The sequence below is a fragment of the Natrix helvetica genome (assembly GCF_964273705.1).
Source record: "Natrix helvetica genome assembly, chromosome: W".
Lineage (NCBI taxonomy): Eukaryota > Metazoa > Chordata > Lepidosauria > Squamata > Natricidae > Natrix > Natrix helvetica.
This window is the reverse complement of record NC_138555.1, coordinates 14,112,847-14,137,512: the sequence shown is the minus strand read 5'-3', so window position 1 is coordinate 14,137,512 and position 24,666 is coordinate 14,112,847.

The following is a 24,666-nucleotide window of genomic DNA, read 5'->3' as shown; positions in this document are numbered from 1 at the left end:
TTTTTAGTATTTCATCTCTTGTTGATTTCTTAACAAATCTCATGTGTACCTCCCTCGGGACCTTATGTCTCCTTTCATAGCTCATGTTTATTCTAAATATTTCATCTATCTCCCCCTCCATCTCTTGCTTTCTTATCTCTAGGGCACTTGCCAATAACTCTATCATCACTTCTGGGAGGACTTCTTCTTTATCCTCCTCTATGTTCTGAAATCTTAGGCAATGAGCTGCTTTCTCCATTTCTAAAATTATGACTGTCTCTTCCAGGGTTTTTTTTTTTTTTGCTTGTGCCAACTTTTGATTTATTTCCTCCATATTTTCTTAGTTTCTTCTGATTTGTTCTCTATTTAATGAATCCTTTGTTCATTTTTTGTTATCATATGCTGAACATTTCCTAATCTCACATCCATATTCCAAATCTGTTCCTTCATCTCCCCCAAATCACGTTTCACCCCATTATGATTTTCCTTGCTTCCTCTTTCTGTGAAGTAATTGCTTATTAAATGGATTGGAGCACCGATTGCATTTCTTTTTGGAAATTATTTGTTTTTTCTTGTTGTAAAATTGTGTCTATTGATCTATGGTTTGATGGGCTGGATGCTGCAGGTGCCGGTGTGGAAGATGCTTTCTTTCCAATTTTAGTTGGGTTTGGAGAGCTCTTTTTTATCTTCTATAATCAATCTACAATGTATTTTGTAGTCTTATAGACTTATGGTCTTACAAATCTAATCTTACAAATCTATATAATGATCAAATAGTAACACATAATACCTTACTGTCTACAGTTACTCCATCAATACCCTATTACAGTTTATTTCTAAATTTCAATTTTATATAAATTCCAATATTAGAATATTAAATCTATAGAAAAGAAAAGACACTTTAAAGTCAGAAGTTTTATAATCCAACTTTTCCTCCCAGTATCTTGTCCAATTCTTCTTTCACCTCTCAGAATGTTTTATCAAATGATGTTTGTAATTCAAAATGGCCCTGCAAACTCCCCAATATCCCAGTAATAAAAAAGCCAAAGAAACAAAAAGCCAATTCGCTCAGTCTCAAAGCAATCCCACAAAGCCAGCAATGTTTATAATCCACAGAGTTCAGCCAGCTTCAAAGAACACACCGCTTATCCCCAAACAAGTAAATGGTTTTCTTATCTCCTGTCTTATCTATTTCTATTTTTTCTGTGTTATACCCTTTTTCCACCAGTAGGTGTTGTCCCAGCTCTATTTTCCAGCTTATAAAGCGAACGCTTAGCTTCTATTTGTTGGATAGTTCACTTTTTTTTAATTTTCAGGTATTCAAAAATATTTCCAATATTTGGAGACTTCCGGTGGTGATGCCGAGACGAGTGTGGGGAAGAAATCAGGGCTCTGACTTCTTATCCCAATCTACACGTTTGGAGAATCCCTTCGGGGGCACACCGATCTTGGAGAGAGACGCGGAGGAGTAGGGAAACCCTAGGACTAATGAGGCAGAGGGCGACCACCCGTTACGACGTGGGGATACCCTTTTAATCAGGCGTGCAAACGTCTGCCTTGTTTCAATGGTGGACTTGAAGTCTCGACAAACTATCTAAAAGGGGAAGGAAGAATTTAATCAACTTGTTGTGTCATTGAGTGGATTAGCGGACCGGCTTGCGAGTGGAAACAGCTGTGAGTGTGGGCAGAAAGGGAAGATCGCAGAGAAGAACGGGTGAAGTAGTGAGTCTCCATAGATCGGGTGAGAGAGCCCTATAACCGAGAGGCCACTTGGAGAAGTGAGAGGGGCAGATTTTTAGAGAACTAATTGGTGTAAGTGAGCGATCGGAGGGGAGACAACAAGAAAGAGTACGAACTGACTCTAAGTCATACAGACTCAAGTAGTGGAAAGAAATCGAGTAAGAGGGAGGACTTGGAGAACTGTGGTGTGCTTGAGATCAGCAGTTGACAGACAGTAGTTAAGAAGAGAAGAGAACAATGAAATGGAAGGGGAAGAGGCTGATGCAACAGCTGTGCTGAAATTATTTAGAACCATTTAGAACAGAAGAACGTGGACAATTTTGCAAAGACTGAAAAGAAAGTAACTCAACCCAGAACTAAAAGAAAAAGTGGTGAATGAACTGACTGCATTAATAGTTTAGTGAAATAAGTTACAATTATATACAATATCTGTTGTGGCCCAGCAGGAGCCGTTGGAGCTGCCACCTGACTCCGACAGCGAGGGTCCCTATGAGTAGGCTCTGGAGGATGTGGAGGACCCTGGGCAGGGTTCTGACTCTGAGCAGGGATCGGAGAGTCTGGTCGGCCACCAGGAGGCGCCTGAGGCATGGAGCAGCGGTGAGAGCCAAAGGGAGGGGGCTCCTGATGCCATGCTTTGGAGCAGTGGGGAGAAGTCACGGGACAGTGAATCAGACATCAGCAGGGAGTTCTTAGATGCTCGTTACTGCCACGCCCACAGGCACAAGGAGCAAGGGCGCAGTTGCCGGCGGTAATTGCTCTCAGCTGCTGATAAGTAGACTCCTCTCCAGTCTATAAAAGGACTGATTGTGCATAAGCCCTTTGCAGAAGTCAACGTAGGAACTATTGGGAAAGTTCCGTCTTGTGAGCTTGGCATGCTGGATAGCTGCTATCGTGTCTCCGAGCCGGAGGGTTCTGAGAGCCTAGTCGTGGTGGATTGCTGCCAAGGATCTGTCTGTCTGTCTGTGCAATAAATCCTGTTGAAGTAGTTTTGGTCCAGAGTGTGTTCTGTGTTGGCGAGGGAAGAAGGGGGGTCAGAACAAATATCTATATATAATATATTATATTATAATACCTATAAATAAGTACTCAAATCAATATTTATATTCATAAACAAGTAAGTGGAAAGCTTGTGGATATTATTATATATTATATATGTCTATGTTATAAATACCTATCTGAGTTAAATTCCAGTAATCATACTAAGGATATAATGAAATAATCGTACCTTTAAGATATAGTACTGTTGATATGAATGAGCACTGAGGCTTTCTCTCTCTGTCCTTCCCTCTCTGTTTGTTTACTTCTTCTTTACTATTTCCAGTTATTATTGAATAACTTATAGATATTATTTAAGTTGCTTATACTGCTTTAAGACTACTGTTTGTATATTAATATAGATAGAACAAGCTAAGTTAAGGAATCATTTAAAAAGGTGGGGGGAAAAGGGAAAGATATTGGATGCTAATTTGGGATAACATATATAAGATACTAAAAGAACAAGATAAAACTTTAAAAGAGATGGCAAATATCACAACAACAGCACTGAGAACAGGCAAAAAGACAATTGTAAACCCAGCAACAAATCCAGCAACAAAGGTATTGATTGCTTCTCCAGCATCCCAAAGGTCAACAGAAGAAATGACTACATTGGAAAAACCAAAATCTGGATCGAATATTGAAAATGTGCAGACAGCACTGCTAACTATCCAAGAAACTATGATTAAGCTTCAAGAGGCAGTAGCTAAAAACCATAGTGAATTGAAAACGGATATGAATGAAATGAAAATAGAGATGAGTGAAATGAAAAATGAAGTTAAAAACGACATACAGAAATTAGATGACAAAATGGGAATTACACAATAAACACTGGAAAAAAATGAACAGTCAATAAAAGCAGTAGAAAAAAGAACAGAACAAACAGAGAAGAAACTAAACTTAGTTGAACAGCAGATAAAAACATCAAGCAAAAACTTAGAAGACTCTCTCATCCACCTGGAAATGGACAGTGCAGTATTTTACCTTCGATTCCAGAATGTAACAGAGACAAAGGAGGAAGATTTACCAATGATAATGTCAGGATTAATAGCAGACATGTTAAAAAGAGACAGACATGAGATTCTAAATGAGTTGGACAATATATACAGAGTAAGCACCAATTATGCCAGAAAACACCGATTGCCTAGAGAAGTAGACATCAGATTTGCGAGGAAAAAAGTAAGAGATATAATTTATAAAATAACAAGAGATGAGCCGATGATGTACAAAGGGAAAGAGATACAAATCCTAAAACAAATCCCGCGAAGAGTGAGGGAGCAAAGGAGAGAATATCAATTCCTGGTGACACAATTGATTAAACGAGATATACTATTTAGGTGGTTGGTACCTGAAGGGATGCTGGTAACCTGGCAGGAGAAAAGGATTAAAGTTGACAATCTGGAGAAGGCACAGGATTTATATGAGCAACTAGTAGGCCCGGAAGAGGAACAGAGCAGTAAAGAGGAGATGGAATATAGAAGCCAGGAAGAACGACAACAGAGAATAACGGGAGGAGAACAGGGAGAAAGTAGTAGGGAGGAGGAAGAACAACAGAGAGAGGAGGAAGTGAGACCAAAAACAAGGAGCCGAAAAAGAAACTAGAGTTAATAAAAAACAAAGACAGGTAGAGAATTAGGAGGATGGAAGAAGAAATTCAATTATTGTCAGTAAATATTAACGGTTTAAATTCGCCAACAAAAAGAAAGCGTATCTGGGCAAAATTAACAAAACAAAAGGCAGACATAATATGCTTACAGGAAACACACATTAAAAAACAAGATATAAAATACCTGTAATGTCCTAAATTAGGAAAATTATATGCAGCATCAGCAGAAGAAAAGAGAAAAGGGATAGTGATATATGTTAAAGATGGGATAAAGACAAATTTAATTTATGCAGACCCAAAGGGAAGAATATTAATGATAGAGATATGGATAAATCAAATATCAATACTACTGGTAGTAATATACGCCCCAAATGAAAATCAGAAGGACTTTTATAAAAAATTACATGAAAAAATTAGAGAAATCGGAGTGAGGAATATCTGCATAATAGGAGATTATAATGCCATAGTAGACAGTAAAAAAGATTGCGTAAGTGATAAAAAAACTAAAAATAAAAAGAAGTATTACCAACAACCTGTTTTGAGATGATGGAGGAGCTAAACCTGATAGATATTTGGAGAAAAATGGAACCAGAAAAAAAAACAATTTACTTTTTATTCCAACCCACACCAATCCTGGTCACGGATTGATATGGCATGGATGAATGGGGAAATTGGGGCAGAAATACATACAATTGAAATATTACCAAATACTTGGGCAGACCACAACCCCATTAAAATAATCTGGAAAGGGGGGAAAAAACTAGATGAAGATGGATGTTAAATTTGTAAATATTAAAAGAGAAATAATTTATTCAAAAATGTAGAAAGGAATTGGAATTATTCCTTAAGGAAAACACAAAAGAACAGACATCTATACAAAATTTATGGGACACCATGAAAGCTTATTCCCGTGGAATTATTATAGCATATTCAGCAAAAAGAAACAAAAAAAATGGGCACAACAGAAGACATTAGAGAAGGAAATTAAAATTTTAGAAATAGAATTACAAAATAAGCCACAAAGTGACAAAATTAGAAAGGATTGGATGTTAGTAAAACACAAATTAAATATATTAGACCAGGAAGAAATGGTAAAGGGCCTAAAACTAACAAAACAAAACTTCTTTGAGCAAGCAAATAAACCGGGGAGGTGGCTGTCATATAGATTGAGAAAAGAAAGAGAAAAAAGATTAATATATCAACTTCAAGAGGAAACTGGTGAACTACAACATACAATGGAAGGGAAGAAAAAGATTACATACAAGTACTTTGAGAATCTGTATAAAGGGGAACAAGTAGATGGAAAACAAATAAAAGAATATCTAAATGGAGAAGAAATCCCATCAATAACAGAAGATATTAAAGAAATGTTGTCAAAAAAAATAAAATAACAAAACTAGAGAGTGGGGCGGGGCCAAAGTCACGACAACACGATGTGTGGTCTCAATGCGCTGAGATTGCAATTGACACTTTTGCCACTGGGGGGGGGGGGTCCAAACGGATCTAAACTGTCCCGAAGAGACAGTGAACAGGAAGAATACGTCTTGCTGAACTCAGGGATATCGCAAAATCCCCGAAAGAAGCAAGAGAAATTTCTTCAAGCCGGTGACAAAAAATCCAGCCAAGGCTGATGAAGTTGGGGCGGCCCCAAAACGGAAGGAATGGAAAATGAAAGTGTTTCCAGCTGGTGAGGAATCTTTATTGTTTTAAAAGAGAGACTGCCTATAAAAACTTAAAAATTGATTTAAATTGAAGAATAGAAGAATCAAGCGGTGAAATTAAACTTGCAACGGTTCTGGACAGTGGCTATCCCATTTTTTTTATATGCTATCTTCATGGATAAAACTTTTACAAGCTTTTTAAAATGGACGGATTAAGTCTTCTGTTTCTACCTTTTTTTCCTGTGACTCTCGGTGATTCATAGACCAAAGCTTTCTTCTTTCATCGCTGTGAGTATTATTATTTTTTAATTCATTTAAAGACTGGACCTCTTTTTCTAATTTGAAATATAAAATAGATATAAAAAAAGAAATATTTTAAAAGTGCTACGTGCCGGGAGGTTTTGTTGATTGGAGCTTGTGTATTCAAGCGGAACTTTTCCCTTTCTTCGCGGTTTGTTTTGACGGCTTGTTGCAGAGCGATAGGGGTAAGCCAAATGTCCCTTTGAAGTGTGTTTTCAACCAGAGAAGAGGGGAAAAAACGGCTTTTGTGAATCCATGTTTTAACTTAAAAAAACTTTCCAAGCGAGAGTTCTTTGTTTAAGATGGCGGAGTGTCAGGAAAATGGAGAGATTGTAAGCCTGCAGACAATATTTTCAGAATTACTAAAATTAACAAATACATATGAGGATTGAACAAAAACTGGAACTTTTGGAACAGTTAACAGAAAGACGTGATCGAAAATTTGATGATGTTCACCAAATGCAAAATGAGGGGATTAAAATCCAAAGAATTGAAGTGGAAAATAAATATAAAGCAATTAAACTTGCTGACATTTATGGTAATTGGTTTGTTTTTGAAAATGCAAAGAATGGAATACTGAAAGAGGAAATAAATGGGGAGGAAACCTTCTTCAAAGGGCAAGACATAGAAGAAGAAGAAGAAGAAGAAGAAGAAGAAGAAGAAGAAGAAGAAGAAGAAGAAGAAGAAGAAGAAGAAGAAGAAGAAGAAGAAGAAAGTAAAGAATTTATGGACTATGAAACTTTATTAACGAAAATATGGATAACACTGCTGACAACTAAAGACAAGTGGAATAAAGAAGCAGAAAGAGGGCATAAGGATTATATGAGAGATGTTACAAGCAAGGAGTTGCTAGGACTAGTCCATACAAAGCCGATTAAGAAGAAGCTGAGAAGATTGATACCACAAATGGCAGAGGACATAAGATTCTTTTGTTATTGGAAAGATACAGGTTGATAGATGGAAGAGTATAATTTAAAACTACTAGCTAAACCTAGTGAAACTTAGTGATAATAGGTATAGTTAAATAAAAAATTGATAATGATAATGCTGTATACAATGTGGGGTGTTATGATAAGCAATTATTGGATATGAATATTGAATGATACCCGAGATTATATATAAAGGTCAATAATAATAATAACAATAAAAAAGAGAACTAAATTAAACACAGTTAAGTTTTTATTATTAGGGGGAAAATGCTGTGATATAGAATATAGCCAAATAAAGAAAGGATAATAATAACAATGTATATATAAGTATGGGTATAATATAAGGAAATTGGATGTAAATTGTAAACAGCGATTTGGAAAGGAGGATTAGAAAACTTTGTTATTAAATATTATGGATGTTTAGCTAGAATAGGATATAAGGATTTAATGTTAATGGAGGATTTTATAAATAAGTAAATGAAATGCCAGTATGTGGTTATGTATTAAATTTTGCTATATTTTATGATGAAGGACGTTTAAACAATTATAGTCAAATAAATGTGGAGGTATGATGATGGTAATATGTATAAACATTTGAGTTAAGATACTAGAGTTAATATGAATTATACCTGATGAGGGTAGAAGAGATGCACAAAAACTGTTTGTAACCAACTGATACACTTTCTACAGGATGTGCAATACAATACAATAGTAGAGTTGGAAGGGACCTTGGAGGTCTTCTAGTCCAACCCCCTGCCTAGGCAGGAAACCCTATACCACTTCAGGCAGATGAATATCCAACATCTTCTTAAAGACTTCCAGTGTTGGGGCATTCACAACTTCTAGAGGCAAGCTGTTCCACTGATTAATTGTTCTAACTGTCAGGTAGTTTCTCCTCAGTTCTAAGTTGCTTCTCTCCTTGATTAGTTTCCACCCATTACTTCTTGTTCTACCCTCAGGTGCCTTGGAGAATAGTTTGACTCCCTCTTCTTTGTGGCAACCCCTGAGATATTGGAACACTGCTATCATGTCTCCCCTAGTCCTTCTTTCTCTTAAGCTAGACATACCTAGTTCCTGCAACCGTTCTTCATATGTTTTAGTCTCCAGTCCCCTAATCAGCTTTGTTGCTCTTCTCTGCACTCTTTCTAGAGTCTCCACATCTTTTTTACATCGTGGCGACCAGAACTGAATGCAGTATTCCAAGTGTGGCCTTACCAAGGCATTATAAAGTGGTATTAACACTTCACGTGATCTTTATTCTATCCCTCTGTTGATGCAGCCTAGAACTGTGTTGGCTTTTTTGGCAGCTGCTGCACACTGCTGGCTCATATTTAAATGGTTGTCTACTAGGACTCCAAGATCCCTCTCACAGTTACTACTATTGAGCACGGTACCACCTATACTGTACCTGTGCATTCCGTTTTTGTTGCCTAAATGTAGAACCTTACTCTTTTCACCATTGAATTTCATTTTATTAGATAGTGCCCAATGTTCAAGTTTGTCAAGATCCTTCTGTATCTTAAGCCTGTCTTCTGGAGCGTTGGCTACTCCTGCCAGCTTGGTGTCATCTGCAAATTTGATGAGTTCCCCATTTATTCCCTCATCCAAATCATTGATGAAGATGTTGAAGAGTACTGGGCCTAAAACAGAGCCTTGGGGTACTCCACTGCATACCTCCCTCCATGTAGATGCAGTTCCATTGAGGACTACACGTTGAGTGCGGTTGGTCAGCCAGTTACGAATCCATCTGGTGGTGATGCTGTCTAACCCACATTCTTCTACTTTATCTAGTAGTAGGTTATGGTCTACCTTATCAAAAGCCTTACTGAAGTCCAAGTAAACTATATCAACGGCATTCCTCTGGTCCACTAATTTTGTCACATTATCAAAGAATGCAATAAGATGTAAAGAAGGAGGATTTTTATGTTTGTTTTGAAAATAAAAAAATAAAAAATAACAAAACTAGAATTGAAACAGGCGATTCAGAAACAGAAAAATAATAAAACACCAGGCCCAGATGGATTCCCAGCTGAACGGTACAAAATAATAGATGAATTGAACGAATCGATAGAACCCTTGATGTTGGAGATGTACAATGAGGCACTGATGAAAGCAAAAATACCGGATTCATGGAGGGAAGCACATATTACATTGATATTTAAAGAAGGTGCAGATAAAAAACAGATTCAAAACTGTAAGCCAATATCGTTGTTAAATGCTGACTATAAAATATTCACAACAATAATAGCGGAGAGATTGAAAAAAATATTAAATAACTATATACATCCAGACCAAAATGGATTTCTCCCAACAAGAAAAATCAGGAAAAACACTAGAATAATAGCAAATATTTTAGAGTACTTTGAGGTGCATCCAGAGAAACAAGTGGCACTTGTCTTTCTGGATGCACAGAAGGCATTTGACAATTTAAATTGGGAATTCATGATACAACAGATTAAGAATATGAAATTAGGGGACCAATTTGAAAGATTAATAGAAATGATATACTCCACCCAAAGGGCAAATATAGTATTAAATGGGGAAAGTACAGAGACCTTTAAAATAATGAAAGGAGTAAGGCAGGGTTGTCCACTATCACCTCTGCTCTTTATCCTGACACTTGAAATTCTTTTAATAAGAATTAGACAAAATTCGGAGATAAGAGGAACTAAAATTTAAAAAGTTAGGGGAAAAGATAGATCCACTTCACTTGATATGTTTAAATGAAAAGTGGTGCCTCCCACCTCTATGATATTATATGTGAAACTGAACCAGCAAAACAATAAAAAACAACAACACATTGCTCAGGAAGAACAGTGCTCCCAAATCTGTTTAGAAGCAAAACTCACCATCAACAGCTTTCACCAACTTGGTGCCTTCCAGATGTTTTAAAAAAGAGGAGTATAAAATTCAGGCCTTTGCAGATGATTTTGTATTCATTATAGAAGACCCACTAGAAACAGGAAATAGCCTAATGCGAGAATTAGGAAAATATGGAGAGGTAGCAGAGTTAAAGATTAATAGAGAAAAGACTAAAATGATAACTAAAAATTTGAAGGAAGAACAAAATAAAGAATTAGAAAGAACAATAGGACTGCAAGTGACGAAGAAAGTTAAATATCTTGGAATATGGCTAACTGCAAAGTGCTCAACTATAAAAGAAAATAATTATACAAAATTAGTGCAACAAATAAAAAAGGATCTAGACTTATGGGGGAAACTACAACTATCATTATTAGGGAAAATAACAGTGATAAAAATGAATGTACTACTGAGAATATTATACTTATTTCAAACAATCCCCATAAAATTAGGAAAAAACCTTTTTACTGAATTGAATAACATTATATTAAAATTTATATGGCAAGGGAAGAAAGCCAGGATAAAGTTGAAAGCTCTACAGGATGACAGAAGCAGAGGTGGTATGGGACTCCATGACTGGGAGGTTTATTACAAAGCAGCAGCACTAACATGGATCAGGGATTGTATAAATTTAAAAAATAAAAGAATACTAACATTAGAGGGCCAGGATTTGCAAACGGGATGGCATTTTTTCCTATGGGAAGAGGGTAAAAAGAAACCAAAATACTTTCACAGACACTATATTAGAGATGCACTGATACAGGTCTGGAATAAAATTAGAGAAAAACATTACATGAAAATACCGACATGGCTTTCCACTATGGAAGCCATGACACATCCCAATACACTAGATCTATTGAAAATTGTTAGATATAGTGAAATTTTAGACAGCCAAGGGAATTTGAAAAGAAATCAAGAATTAAATAGATAGTATCAACAAATACAGGCGATCCGTTATCTTTGGCCTTCTCTGCTGCATTCTTTTCTTCCCCCATCTTCACTGAAATTTCGTACTGCCCAGGGTTGGGTCAGAACTGGGATTCAGTACCCCTAACAGCTTCCCAGCTTGGGATAGCTGAAAAAATAATTTTAAAGCAGAACTGGGATAATGTCAGCGTTCCAAATATCATGCAGACTTAAATCAGAGTCCACGCAGAGCTATCTCTAAAGTTCCAATCTAATAATACAGACATGTTGGCACATCTGTGGGAATCCCAATTCTGGAAGTTACCTGGGATTCCCATGAAGTTGAAAGTTCATGATCTTGTCCCCACCCACCAATCCATCACATGGTCCAATCTTCTTCTTCCACGCTGGCATCTCCACCCCGCTGGTTTCGGTCAGGTGTCAAGGTGCGGAGACAAAGAATAACCTTGAGCTTCAAGAAAGGAGTTTTTTGTTTTGAAAACAACACATTCTACCCCTTGCTACTCCCCCCCTCCCTTAATGAAAAGGCATACTAAAGATGAAGCTAGACAGAGAGAGTGTGGCAGGCCAAATATTCTTAAAGAAACTGCTGCAGGCCTGACATTGTATTTGCACAGCATTGGAAAAATGAAGAAACACCAACAGAAGAAGATGTAATTAAAAAAATACTAGACTGCAGAAATGGACAGATTGACATTAAAGATAAAAGAAAAAGAAGATACAGAATATTTTCAAACATGGGACTTGTTTCATCAATGGTTGGATAATAGAGGTAGAAATTAGGAACTGGAAAAGTACTACTATGCAAGCAAATTGATCCAGACAATACGTTGTTCACAAAGCACTTATGTATGAAAAGAGAAAATGTATAAATAAACTGTTTTAAAAACCCGTTCATCAAAGCAAGCCAAAGGTTTCAGGGTGTAATCATCCTCCAGGTTTTATTGGTTATCTGTCTGTGGGATGATTTATACATGGAAGAGCTTTCAGAGAGAGAACAGATATCACCTTTTCTCAATCCAGGGTGTTTCAGATTTCAATTCCTGAGACTCTCAACTTCTCTAGGAATTGTGGGAGTTGAAGGCAACTGGCATATGCCAGGTTTGGGGGCGGTTGCGGGGGAGACAGATTCTGAAGTGCTGCAGCCTGGTCCTATCATCTCCAATCCCTACCTCAGTGTGCGGTAGGTGCGCCCCCCCCTCCATACTCATAATATACATTTGCACATAGTTCATTACTAGGTAGTAACATAATAACATATAGTCAGCATGTAAGTTCAGTTAATAATTTCGATCAGTTTATGTCAGGTGTATTTTCTTACTCATTTTTGTGATCTGAGCTTTCTCGATGTTGCCCCATCTCCCCCCGCCGACAGAGCTCCGGCCCCTCCCGTGTCCTGTGTATCTGGTGGAGGAACATCAGGTTTTTCTAGGAGTAGTTTGTTTTTTTCCATAAAGGCCTGTGCCTCTATGGGTGTATTGATTCTAACTCTTGTCTCCTCCCAGAATATTAGCATACCTTCAGGCATCAACCATCTAAACCACACCCCCTTCTGGTATAATTTATTCGCTAATTGCGAATAGTTTTTTCTTTTTTCTCTTACTTTCTTGGGGATCTGTTTCAGAATGGTTATCTCCTTATCTTTGTATGTCAGGGCTTGCCCCCTTTGTGTGCTCAGAATCTCATCTCTTGTGCTTTTTCTAAGGAATTTAATGTGTACCTCCCTGGGAACATTGTGTGTCCTAGCATAAGCTGAATTCACTCTATAAACCAGGTCTATTTCCCACCCCATCTGTTGTTTCTCTTTCTGGATGTAGTCAGCCAAAATGTTTGTCATGATGTCCCTTATATTTTCATCATCTGTCTCCATCACATTTTGAAATCTAAGATAAAAGGACATTCTCTCAAACTCTATTTTCATCTGCTGGGAGTCAAGTTCTTTGTTTCCCTTCTGCATCCCTTCCATCCCTTCCCTCATCTCAGCCGCCCCACCCTCCAAAAGGTCCAATCTCTGTGAGTTCTTGTTAATTTTGGCCTGGTTCTGTTTAATTTCTTCTTTCATCTCCTGGAGTTGTTTCTTTATTTCCTCTTGTCCCTGTATAATTTGTTGAAACATTTGTTGAAACTCCATCTCCGGAGGTTTAGGTTGCATCAAAGCTGTTATCATTGATTGTGTACTAGGACTGGAGGTTGCAGATGTCGGGGCAGAGGCAGCAAAGCCAGGCTTTCCAGGAGGTGGTTTTTTAGGTGGCATTCTTTATACCATAAAGAGTTCAGTCAGTATAGAGAATGGTCAGTCCGAAAGGCAAGGCAGCTAGGAGAGTCCAAGAGACAGAAGGTCCAAGCAGAAGAGAGTTTTTGTTTCCACTGGCCCTGGCAATAGAGCAAAGTTTCCACTCCAGGGAGTTCAAAGAACAGCAATCCACAAGAGACTTGTCTGAGTAACACGGAGACAAAGACCGGAAGCCTGAAGTTTCAAAGGTGGAGTCAGATTTCACATTTCATAAAGACAGCGGAAGTGTGCCATCTAGCCCTGCCAGCTTTGGGTTTGGAGACAACAAATAAAGTTTTCAAAGTTTAATGTTCAAAGTTTCCAGATCATCATTGTTTTAGGGTTTAAGTCCGAAAATTCACTTAGTAAGGGCATGACATCATTGGTTGGCTCTCCCCCTCCTCCTCCTTTCCCTGGGGCTAAGAGCTAAATCGTTTCCAGCCGCCTGTCCAAGGGAGGGGGGGAAATCCCCCTCCCTCCAGCCGCGCCTCTCCGATTCACGCCGAAAGTAGAATTTAAACAGCTGACTTTTTTGTTAAAGCTGATAGAATAGTTAAAAGGAATGGAGGAAGTTCACGCCTCACCGCACAGCAGCCGCATCCTTCTAGTCTCTGTTTCTCCGGACGGCATCGTAGCGAAGACGCCGGAGCGTCTCCCCATCGTGCTCCCCGGTGCCTGGAGCGAGGCGGGGGACCTCCCGCCGGCCGCCGCCGATCCAGGGATCCCCTGCGGTGCCGCCCCTTCGGCAGGACGCCTCTACGGGGCGTCCTGTGCCCCCCCAAGGAGTGGGAAGCCCACCGGGGGAGCGAGGGGCGAGCAAAGCTTGCTCGTCGCTGTCGGCCGCCGGAACCGGAAGCCAAAAGTGTCTGGTTTTGAATATAATCCTCCCTAGTGCTTGGGGAAAAAATAAGAGGAACATTTGGATATACATTTTGAATTAACTTGGGAAGAAAATTGCTAAAATCACTTTTAGCTGTGTTCTGCATTAAGGATTCATGCAGTAGTATTTCTTGTTGAATTAGCAGAGTAATATTTACAACAGCCAGCTAAGATAGTTTCATCTGTCTTATAATGTGCGTGGGTAGAGGACTTAGGCATAAGTGCAAATTTGAATTAGATGTTTTTCAATTCATGCTTAACCTATACTTGATATACTTGTATTCGATACATAAGGTGTTAATTATGTCAATGGAAGAGATAGGAAACTGCATTAGTGATATATATGTCAATGCGTTGATTTGTTCTAAAAATGTTTAGTTTAAAGAAGTTATAAGGAATCACAAATATGAGTGTGGAAAATGTAATGTAGTTGTGGATGACCCTTTGCATGAGTTGTATTGGGAAAAATTTAAAAAATCATCATCATCATCATAATTAAAAAAAATAATGATTTCCCCAAAGAGGTAAAAGGCTACGTTTTGCTAGAGTTATTCTTTGCTTCCAAACTGTTGAGGAAGGGGATTGGACTCCATTGTCTATATTTCCCTTTCCATCCCCATGGTTCTTTAGTGAAAATTATAACCCAAGAACATATAGTTCTGTTAAAATGTTCCCATTCTCACTTTCCATATTGGGAATGCCTAGGTACCATGCAATAATCTCATCAAATAATTCAAGCAAATGTTGGTGACATTGAGCTGAAGCCAAAGTTCAAGAAATTGTACCAAGAGTTTTGGTTACAGAAAGAAATTTCTGATCGCTATCCTGCACTATGGACAGTGGTTAAGAAGCTCCTTGTTGCATTTCCAACATCCTATTTGGTGGAACATGGCTTCAGTGTGGTCAGCCAACTTCTCTCCAAGCAAAGAAAATGACTCCAGATTACTGAACGTGGTGATTTAAGACTCCTGCTAAGTGACTTAAAACCAGACATTGGGAAACTGGTATCACTTCATCAAGCCCATCCATCACATTAAGAATTTATTGAACAGTGAAGTAGTTACTAAATTTTACTAAGTTTACTAAGTTACTAGTTACTAAGGTTCTTGATAAATGACTATCAGACTTTGAAAACCTGGTATCACTGGATCTTGTTCAACAATTTTGTTGAATTAACTAACTACAAAGGTTTTAAAATTGGATTTTGAATAAATGTGCAATTAATTGTTACAGTTTTGAATTTTACTGTTACTATCTTTATTCCTTCATGCAAACCACCCAGTCACATGACTCCCCCAGCCACGCCCATCAAGCCACGCCCACAGAACCGGTCGTAAAAAAAATTGAATTCCACCACTGGGTGGGGGGCACTGAGGATCAGTTTGTAGCACCAAGGGGGCGGTGGACTGAAAAAGTTTGGAAAGCACTGCTCTACATCATCGGGATTCTGAGGCCCCTCAGAACATTAGTTGTTATAACCTATTATCCTTATACTGCAATTAGTTAAAGGAAATTAGGTGGAGGAGGAGCCAATGTTGCGACGAGACAACATGCGATCTCCACGCTCTGAGATCGCCGTTGATACTTTTGCCGCTGGGTGGTCCAAACGGACCTAAACCATCCCACAGAGACGGTGAACAGGAAGAATATGTCTTGCTGATCTCAGGGACATCGCAAAGTCCCTGATTGAGCCAAGAGAACTTCATCAAGCCGGTGACAAAAAATCCAGCCATTAGGCTGATGAAGTCGATGCGGCTCCAAAATGGAAGGATACAGAAAGAGAAAGTGTTTCCAGCTGGTGAGGAATTTTTACCGTTTTAAAAGAGACTGCCTATAAAAAACTTAAAACTAATTTAAATTGGAGAACAGAAGAAATAAGCAGCGGAATTAAATTTGGAATGGTTTGGACAGTGGGTTATCTTACTTTTTAAATGCTATCTTCATGGATGGAATTTATGCAAGCCTTTTAAAACGAATGGATTAAGTTTTCTTCTTCTATTTTTTTCTTTTATTATTCTTTGTAACCTATCGACTAAAATTCTCCTCTTTCATTACTGTGGGTGTTCTTCTAACTCATTCAAGAATCAGACTTTTTTTTTTACTTGAAATACAAAAAAGATACAAAAAGTAACAAAGAAGATTGCAACAATAACACTGCTACTCGGAGGCTGGAGGTTTGTGTATTGGAAACAAAACACTCTTACTTTTCTCACTGATTATCCTGGCTTGGCACTCCAAGGTCTCACTGCTTGTTTATAGAGAGTGATAAGAAGAAAAGCATACAGATGTCCCTTTGAAGTATATCTTTAACCAGAGAAAGGTGAAAATAAAACTTCATTGTGAATCTATGCTAAATCTTGTTAAAACCTTCCAAGCTAGAGCAGCAGTGTTTGTTAGCTGGAGATAATGGCACAATTTCAACAGCAGAAAGAAATTTTAAGTCTGCAAAAGATATTCTCAGAAATACAGAAATTATCAAACACATATGAGAGGATAGAGAAGAAGTTGGAAGACTTAAGAGTATTTAACAGTAAAATATGATGAAGAAGTTGGAGATGTTTATCAAATGGAAAAAGTGGTGGTCAAAATCCTAAAAATCAAAGAGGAAAATGAATATAAAAAAATTTAAATTGCTGATATTTATGGTGATTGGTTTGTCTCTAAAATGGAAAGAGTAGAATACTGAAAGAGAAATTAAATGGAGGGGAAATCTACCCCAGATGGCAAGATACAGAAGAAGAAAAAAGAAAAAAAATATGGATTTAAAGAGAGAAATTTTATTAGCAATATCATTGATAACACTACCGACAATCAAAGATAAGCTGATTAAGGAAACAGAAGATCGAAATTACATGAGAGATTTTATAAGCAAGGAGTTGCTAAGAGGAGTCCATACAAAATTGATTAAGGAGATGATTAGAGGACTGACACCACAAATGGCAGAAGATATGAGACTCTTTTGCTACTGGAAAGATACAGGTTGATAGATGGAAGAGTATAATTTAAAACTAGTTAAACTTAGTGAAATTTAGTGACAATAGATATAGTTAAATAAATAACTGATAATGATAATAATGTATACAATGTGTAGTGTTATGATAAGTAATAATGGGATATGAATATTGAATGGTACCCATGAAAGGAAGATTAGAAATTATTTTCGATTATATATAAAGGTTAATAAAAAAGAACTAAGCTAGATACAGTTAAGTCTTGATTATTAGGGGGGAAATGTTATGATGCAGGATATAGTTAAATAAAGGAGGGATAATGATAACAACGTATATACAGGTATGGGTACAACATAAGGAAACGTGTTGTAAATTGTAAACAGTGATTTGGAAAGGAGGATTAGAAAATTTTGTGACTAAATATTATAGATGTTTAGCTAGAATAGGACATAAGGATTCAGTGTTATTGGAGGATATTAGAAATAGCAAATGAAATGCCAGTATGTGGTTACGTTTTAAATCTTGGTATATTTTATGATGATGGACATTTAAACAATTATAGTCAAATGAAAATGGAGGTATGATGATGGTAACATGTATAAATATCTGAGTTAAAATACTTGAGTTAATATGAATTATGTTTGTTGACTGTGGAAGAGATGCACGAAAGTCCTTTGTAACCAACTGATACACTTTCTACAGTATGTAAAGAAGGATGTGTTGTGTTTGTTTTGAAAATTAAAAATAAAAATAAAAAAAATTTAAAAAAGGAAATTAGGCGAGCATTGCACCAGAATTGTAAGGACCAGCAGAACCTCATCTTGTGTAACAACATACAAGGAGTAAAATGTAAGCGAGGAAGCCCCAACAGACAGAAAAGAGCTTTAAAAACAGTGGGATGTGAGGAATGTATCAGCACCACAAAGACGGGTAATAGAGTTACTAAAACCCTGAAATATCATACTGCTCGGAAATGCGGTGGGACTAGTACTCCATGCTGTTACAATGGGACTCAGTACTCGATGTGCAAACAAGGAATTGAAACTTTCTGTTATGATCCAAGAAAAGACCCCCAGCAATGGGCACTTAGAGTAAGAAGTGGAGGAAAGAGGAATCAATTAGTGTTAGGACAGTCTGAATGGACTCATGATGTAAATGGAGCCTTTATAGTAATCATTGATGTTTGCAAAGCAGCAAATGCTTATGCAGCCGTAGATAGTTGTGGAAACATTGGATGGATCCAATCCTCCATTAGTAATGAGAAATATATGTGTGCTCCTGATTCATGTCAAATGAGTGTAGTGAGATGTAAATGGTGGAGTTGTGTAGGATGGCAGACTGGGAGAAAAGAAGGGGAGCTGATATTGTTTCAAAGGGTAAAGACTTTAAATACTAATTGTGGAAGCGAAACCTGTAACCTAGTGAATCTCACTGTAACCAATGAGATGCAATTCTTGGAAAGATCAGAATGGAGACAGAAGGATTGGAGATTTGGAATAGGAATAGATGCAAGCGGAACAGATCCAATCTCAGAAATCCAAATTGAGGTAATAAGGAAACCACCAAGCAAGGATACACCCAAGTCAGTTTTTCACTCTTTCTATGAGGAGCTGACAAAAGAGGATGAGTTAATGGCAGAGATAGCCAATGTTAACAAAAATGTCTTTATAGAATTAGCAGAAAGTATAGCTGGTATGTTAAATGTAACAAACTGTTTTGTATGTGGCTCATAGGGAACCCAAGGGGTAGTGGAAGCCAAAGGATATTCAGGCCAATCAGAGCAAGTTTTATTGGCACACCAGTAGACTTGTATCACTGGGTGCATCGTTGCTCTATTATGTTCTGTTTGAGATCTGTCCTGCTTGTGGACAGATCATTGCTGTATGAAGGAATGCAGCACTGCCCCCTGCTGGATGAAAGAATAATCTCAGTCCACTGTAGCTATTACACAAGCAAGTTTGAAAATTACTTTTGAAGAAAATTCAATGGGTGCACGTCTGTTTTACTCACAGGCACTGACATAGAAGGTAAGTTTTTAAGCTTAAAATGGGCGATTTTTGAATGCTGCAAGCGCACGCAAAGCACGCATTAGACATGCATGTGTGCAAAGCGCACATGTGCACACAAAGCACATGTTCACCGAACCAGTTGTTAAACAGGTTGCATCCCACCACTGAGTTAAAGGGAGATACTTAAACATTATTTATGACACTTCCAGTGAGGAACAAAAATGAAAACAGATTGGTATTGGTAAAAGCAAATTGGATACAAGCTCTAAATAGTGAGATGGGGGGGGGGAGGGGGGAATGCTTAGATATTTTATTAATTGATTTTTTTTTCAGAATATGTGATAAAGGTGTAATGTTATTGGAGGTTTATTGAATTTGCTAATGAATGCCAGTAGGTGGTTGTGTCTTTAAACACAAATGATTTCAGATAAAAGCACGTTTAAATAATTATAGTTAAATGAGAATTGTGGTACATTGATAGTAAAATACATAAAGATTTTTGATTTAAAGTGTACAATTCAATATGAATGAAATATAAGTAATGATTGTGGAAGAAACACACGAAATTTATTTGTAACCAATCGACACGCTTTCTACAAGATGTAATGAAGGATGATTCTTTTTTTGTGTGTTTTTGTTTAAATAAAACAATAAAAAAAATTCAAAAAAAAATGAAAACAGAAGCCAGCATTGGCCAGGGTTTCATCTAGAATACTGCGTCAGGGGTGGGTTGCTGCCGGCATTACTTATTTAAAAATACCCCCTTCCTATCCATTGTCTCTTGCCTGCTTTAAAGCCTTAATTGTTCATTTCTTAGCTTGCCTCCCTTATCCCTCTCTTGGATCTTTATCTCTATCTGCTTCCACATCTTGACCAATCACTTCAAACATTTCTCCCTTCTCTGCCCTATTCCATTGTCTAATTTTCAAAATATCTACTCTTGCCCCATCTCTCTTCCAAAAATGTCTTCCTGCAACTCCAGTTCCTTTTTTAATTCCCTTAAAATACTCTCCCCTCGACTTGTTTCATCAGTCATTATTATTTTTGTTGTTATATCGTTCTTGTCATCTCATTTTATTTGTTGGTTTATCTGTTCTGTTTTTTCATCTACTCTTTCAATTGGCTCCTCCTCTTCCTGGGCATCTTGGTCACTCCTTGTCCTTTGTATCATGTTTTCCAGATGTCCATCTATGCTCTGCATTTTATTCATAATCTCCTTGTAGCTTTTTGTCAAAGTATCCTTAATACTTTGAGTTATTGATGCCATTTCTTCCCAAATTCCACTCATTTCTTGCTGGTGGAGCATCTCATTTAGTTTTATTTTGTCCCTCTTTTGTCCAATAAACCAAAAACCATATATTCATACCTAAAGTCACTTCTCAAAAAGTTCAATTTTCATGAATCTTTACATCCCAAAGCTAATCGACCTGTTCCTCTGGACAGTCCCAAAATTTTTTCCAGAACCTTCATAAGTCCCTTTGATTCTTTTTCCTTCCATTTTGAAATTCTTCTCAAAATGTTAAATTGCTGCTGTTAAAAATAGCAATGAGCCTCTCTTTTCCTGGATATTCTTTTGGGGTTCAGTTTTAAATAAAAATGATTCTTTTCCCCCAGTTGCAGTTCGAGACACTGTTCACCAACTCCGCACCAGTACAATTCTTAGGTGTTTCTCAGCTGTCCCAGCTTCATGGCAGCCATCTTTAGTCTGCCTCTTCTCCTTGCTGTGGCATAAAGGAAAAAAAGCCTGGGGTTCAGCAGGAGAGTTGTGATCTCTCCCGTGACCGCTCAGGGCGCCCCTCCTTAGCTTTGCTACCCCTACAAGGCAACTTTGGCTCAGGGGTGAAATCCAGCAGGTTCTGACAGGTTCTGGTCCCAGAGTGCAGTGGGAATGGAGATTTTGCAGTATCCTTCCCTTGGAATGGGGTGGGAATGGGGATTTTTCAGTATCCTTGCCCTGCCACGCCCACCAAGCCACAGAACCAGTAGTAAAAATTTTGAATTTTACCACTGCTTTGGCTCCTCTTGGAGCCCACAAACAGGGAGAACTCAGCACAGGGAACGTGGAAACCCATTCCCTATGTCTGATATCACAGCAACATCAGCCGGAAGTTCCAACTTCTAACAACTAAAAGCAATTTGAGAGAAGAAGCAGTTAGGGGAAAAGATAGATCCACTTCACTTGATATGTTTAAATGAAAAGTGGTGCCTCCCACCTCTATGATATTATATGTGAAACTGAACCAGCAAAACAATAAAAAACAACAACACATTGCTCAGGAAGAACAGTGCTCCCAAATCTGTTTAGAAGCAAAACTCACCATCAACAGCTTTCACCAACTTGGTGCCTTCCAGATGTTTTGGAATTCAGTTCATAGGAACCTCAACTATGGGTAGTCCTTGATTTATGACCACAACTGAGCCCAAAATTTATGTTGTTAAGTGAGACATTTGTTAAGTGAGTTTTGCCTCATTTTATGACCTTTCTTGCCATAGTTGTTAAGTGAATCACTGCAGTTGGTAAGTTAGTAATCCAGTTAAGTGAATCTGGCTTCTCCACTGACTTTGCTTCTCAGAATGTTGCAAAAGATGATCACATGACCCCAGGACTGTCAGAGGAAATTTCACCCTGAGCTAACGAGGTCTAGAATCGACGGCTTTCCAAACAGCATATCTTCAGAAAAAGCGAAAATAAAAACCCGAGAACATGTTCTAATTAAAAACAAAACTTTTAATATGAAAATAAGAAAAATAAACAAATCTATCTAATTGTTACATTTTGGCAAGAGCAATTATCGTCCACCTTCTTGGCAGACGAACAGAAGATCAAAAAGAAAGAAGTCTCTGGAATGTGTATGAGCAGGCGCAGTACATCACTTGCTGATAAGGCCAGTGACCTGCGCAGTAACTATTCAGTTCAGCTAGCAAACAATTAACGCAGTGACACTCCTTCTTTTGCTAGTTCGGCTGATGTCATCAAATCATCAAATAAGGCACATCTTCTTTCACAGATACTCAAGTTGTGCTGCTGGAAGTGGTTTGTTGAGCATATCAGCAATCTGATCATGTGTAGAAACATATTGCAATTTAACAAAACCTTGCTTAACTAATTGCTGTGTGTTTTGATAACGAATGTCAATGTGTCTGGACCCAGAACCTGTGAAATGTGACTCAGAAATATAAACCACCGATTCATTATCTTCCATCACGGCGATTGGTCGAATCGGACGTGTCCAGATATCTGTGATCAAAGCATCAAACCATGTTAGAGAATTACATGCATCTGAAACACAAGCATATTCAGCTTCAGTAGATGAACATGAAACAAAACTCTGTTTTCTCACTTGCCAGTAAACAGGACATCCATTCAGGAACATCATGTAACCAGAAGTACTTTTGCGTGATTTCTTATCACTTGCCCAATCAGAATCGGCATAACAACATAACTTTGCATGATCGGTATGTGTTGGTTCTAGCAATAACTTCATGTGTTTAGTGTGTTTCAGGTATTTCAATAACTTCTTAATGCATGTCCAATGAAATTGTGTTGCCTTACCTACGTGTCGTGATAAAAGATTAACACTAAGTGCAATGTTGGGTCTGGTCCAACTACTAATGTATAATAGTGACCCAATGACTGAACTATAAAGTGTTTGGTCCTCGAACTCAGGACTTGGTTCATGTGTTAAGTTGTGAAAATCTGTTTGCATGGGTGTCTTTGTTGTGTTAGCATCTTTCATGTTGCAATGATGCAAAATGTGGTCAATTTTCTCCTCTTGTGAAAGACTAAACCCCTTCTGTGTTTTTTCAATCTGAACACCTAAATAAGTACTAATGTGACCTAAAGATTTCAGTGTGAAGTATCTCTGCAAACTTTTAGCAAAAATCTCACTCATTTTCTTATTTGGACCAATATAAACGATATCATCAACATAAACAAGAATTATCTCATATGCATTGTTAGATCTTTTTGTGAACACGCATTCATCAGTTTCGGACTTAATAAAGCCCATTGAATTTAGTTTGTCAGTAAGACATAAGTACCACATTAAACATGACTGTTTCAGACCATAAAGACTTTTGTTCAGGAACCAGGTATCCCCTTCTTGCTTTTGGAATCCTGGAGGGCTTCTCACGTAGATCTCTTCATCTAGGTCTGCATGTAGATAAGCTGTGTCCACATCAAATTGGAAAACTTCTAAACCAAGAATAGTTGCAGTGGTTAAAGCAATTTTTACACTCTCAGTTCTAACTGTTGGTGAGTAAGTGTTTGTGTAGTCCTCAGGATAACGTTGAGCGAAACCCTGAGCTACAAGTCTGGCTTTGTATAAAGACTCATCATTCGGTTTCTTCTTGATTCTGTAGACCCATCGAGTGCCAATGACTTTCTTGTTTGCTGGAGGTTTTGCAGATGTAAATACATTAAGTTTCTTTAAACTGTCCATTTCATCCTGCATTGCATCATACCATTTGTCTTACTCCAAATCAGGAAGCTGTTTGATTTGTGTGAATGTCTCAGGAGGAAGAGTAATGTTGCAAATCAAAGGCAAGGGTGTTTTTGTCAGTTGCCACGAATATCGTTGTGGAGGGATTCCTTTTGTGACCCTCTTGGAACGTCTCGGAACAACAGTCCAGTCTTCTTCTTTTTCTTCGTCCTCGTCCTCACGTTCATCGCTAGCATCAGCATCTGCGGCTTGCAAAGACGGAACATCAGGTTGTGAAGAACTGGTAGAAGGAATATCTGCCTGTAAATTGTCATCAGGCTGCGTGGCATCTGCAACATCATCTCTAGGAAAGTAAACTCCAGGATCATTAGAATGAATTCTGGACCAGTCAATATCTTCCTCAAAATTAGCAGATTGTGAAATTAAAATTGCATGTTTAGGATCAATAAATTTGCTCCATTTTGAGTTATCATCAATACCCATAAATCTCAGTCTCTTTGCTACTGGATCTCCCTTTCTTCTTTGAGCTAAGGGAATATTCACCATAGCGTATGAACCAAAAATGTGGAGGTTCTTGAGATCAGGCTTGTAGCCATACATCATGTAGAAAGGAGTTTGCTTGATTACACTGCTCCAAGTACGGTTAACAATGTAATTTGCATATTTGATTGCTTCACCCCAGTATATGCTACCGAGATTGGCATCTTCTAGAAGACAACGCATCATGGTTTGTAGAACTCCTTGTCTTCTTTCTACGACTCCGTTATGAGCCGGTGTATATGGAGCGGATGTCTGATGAAGAATTCCATTCTTACGCATCCAGTCCTGGAAACGCTGAGACATGAATTCTGCACCACGGTCACTCTGGATTCTGGTGATGCGAACTTGGTATTGTGTAGAAACAAAAGCTGCAAAGTCTTTAAAGATCTGAAAGGTCTCAGATTTCTCTCTCATAGGATATACAAATCCATATCTAGAATGATTATCTACAATTGTTAGAAAATACTTTCTACCACCAAATGATGGTGGGAAAGGACCCACTATGTCAGTGTGTACCAAATCAAAAATGCGTGT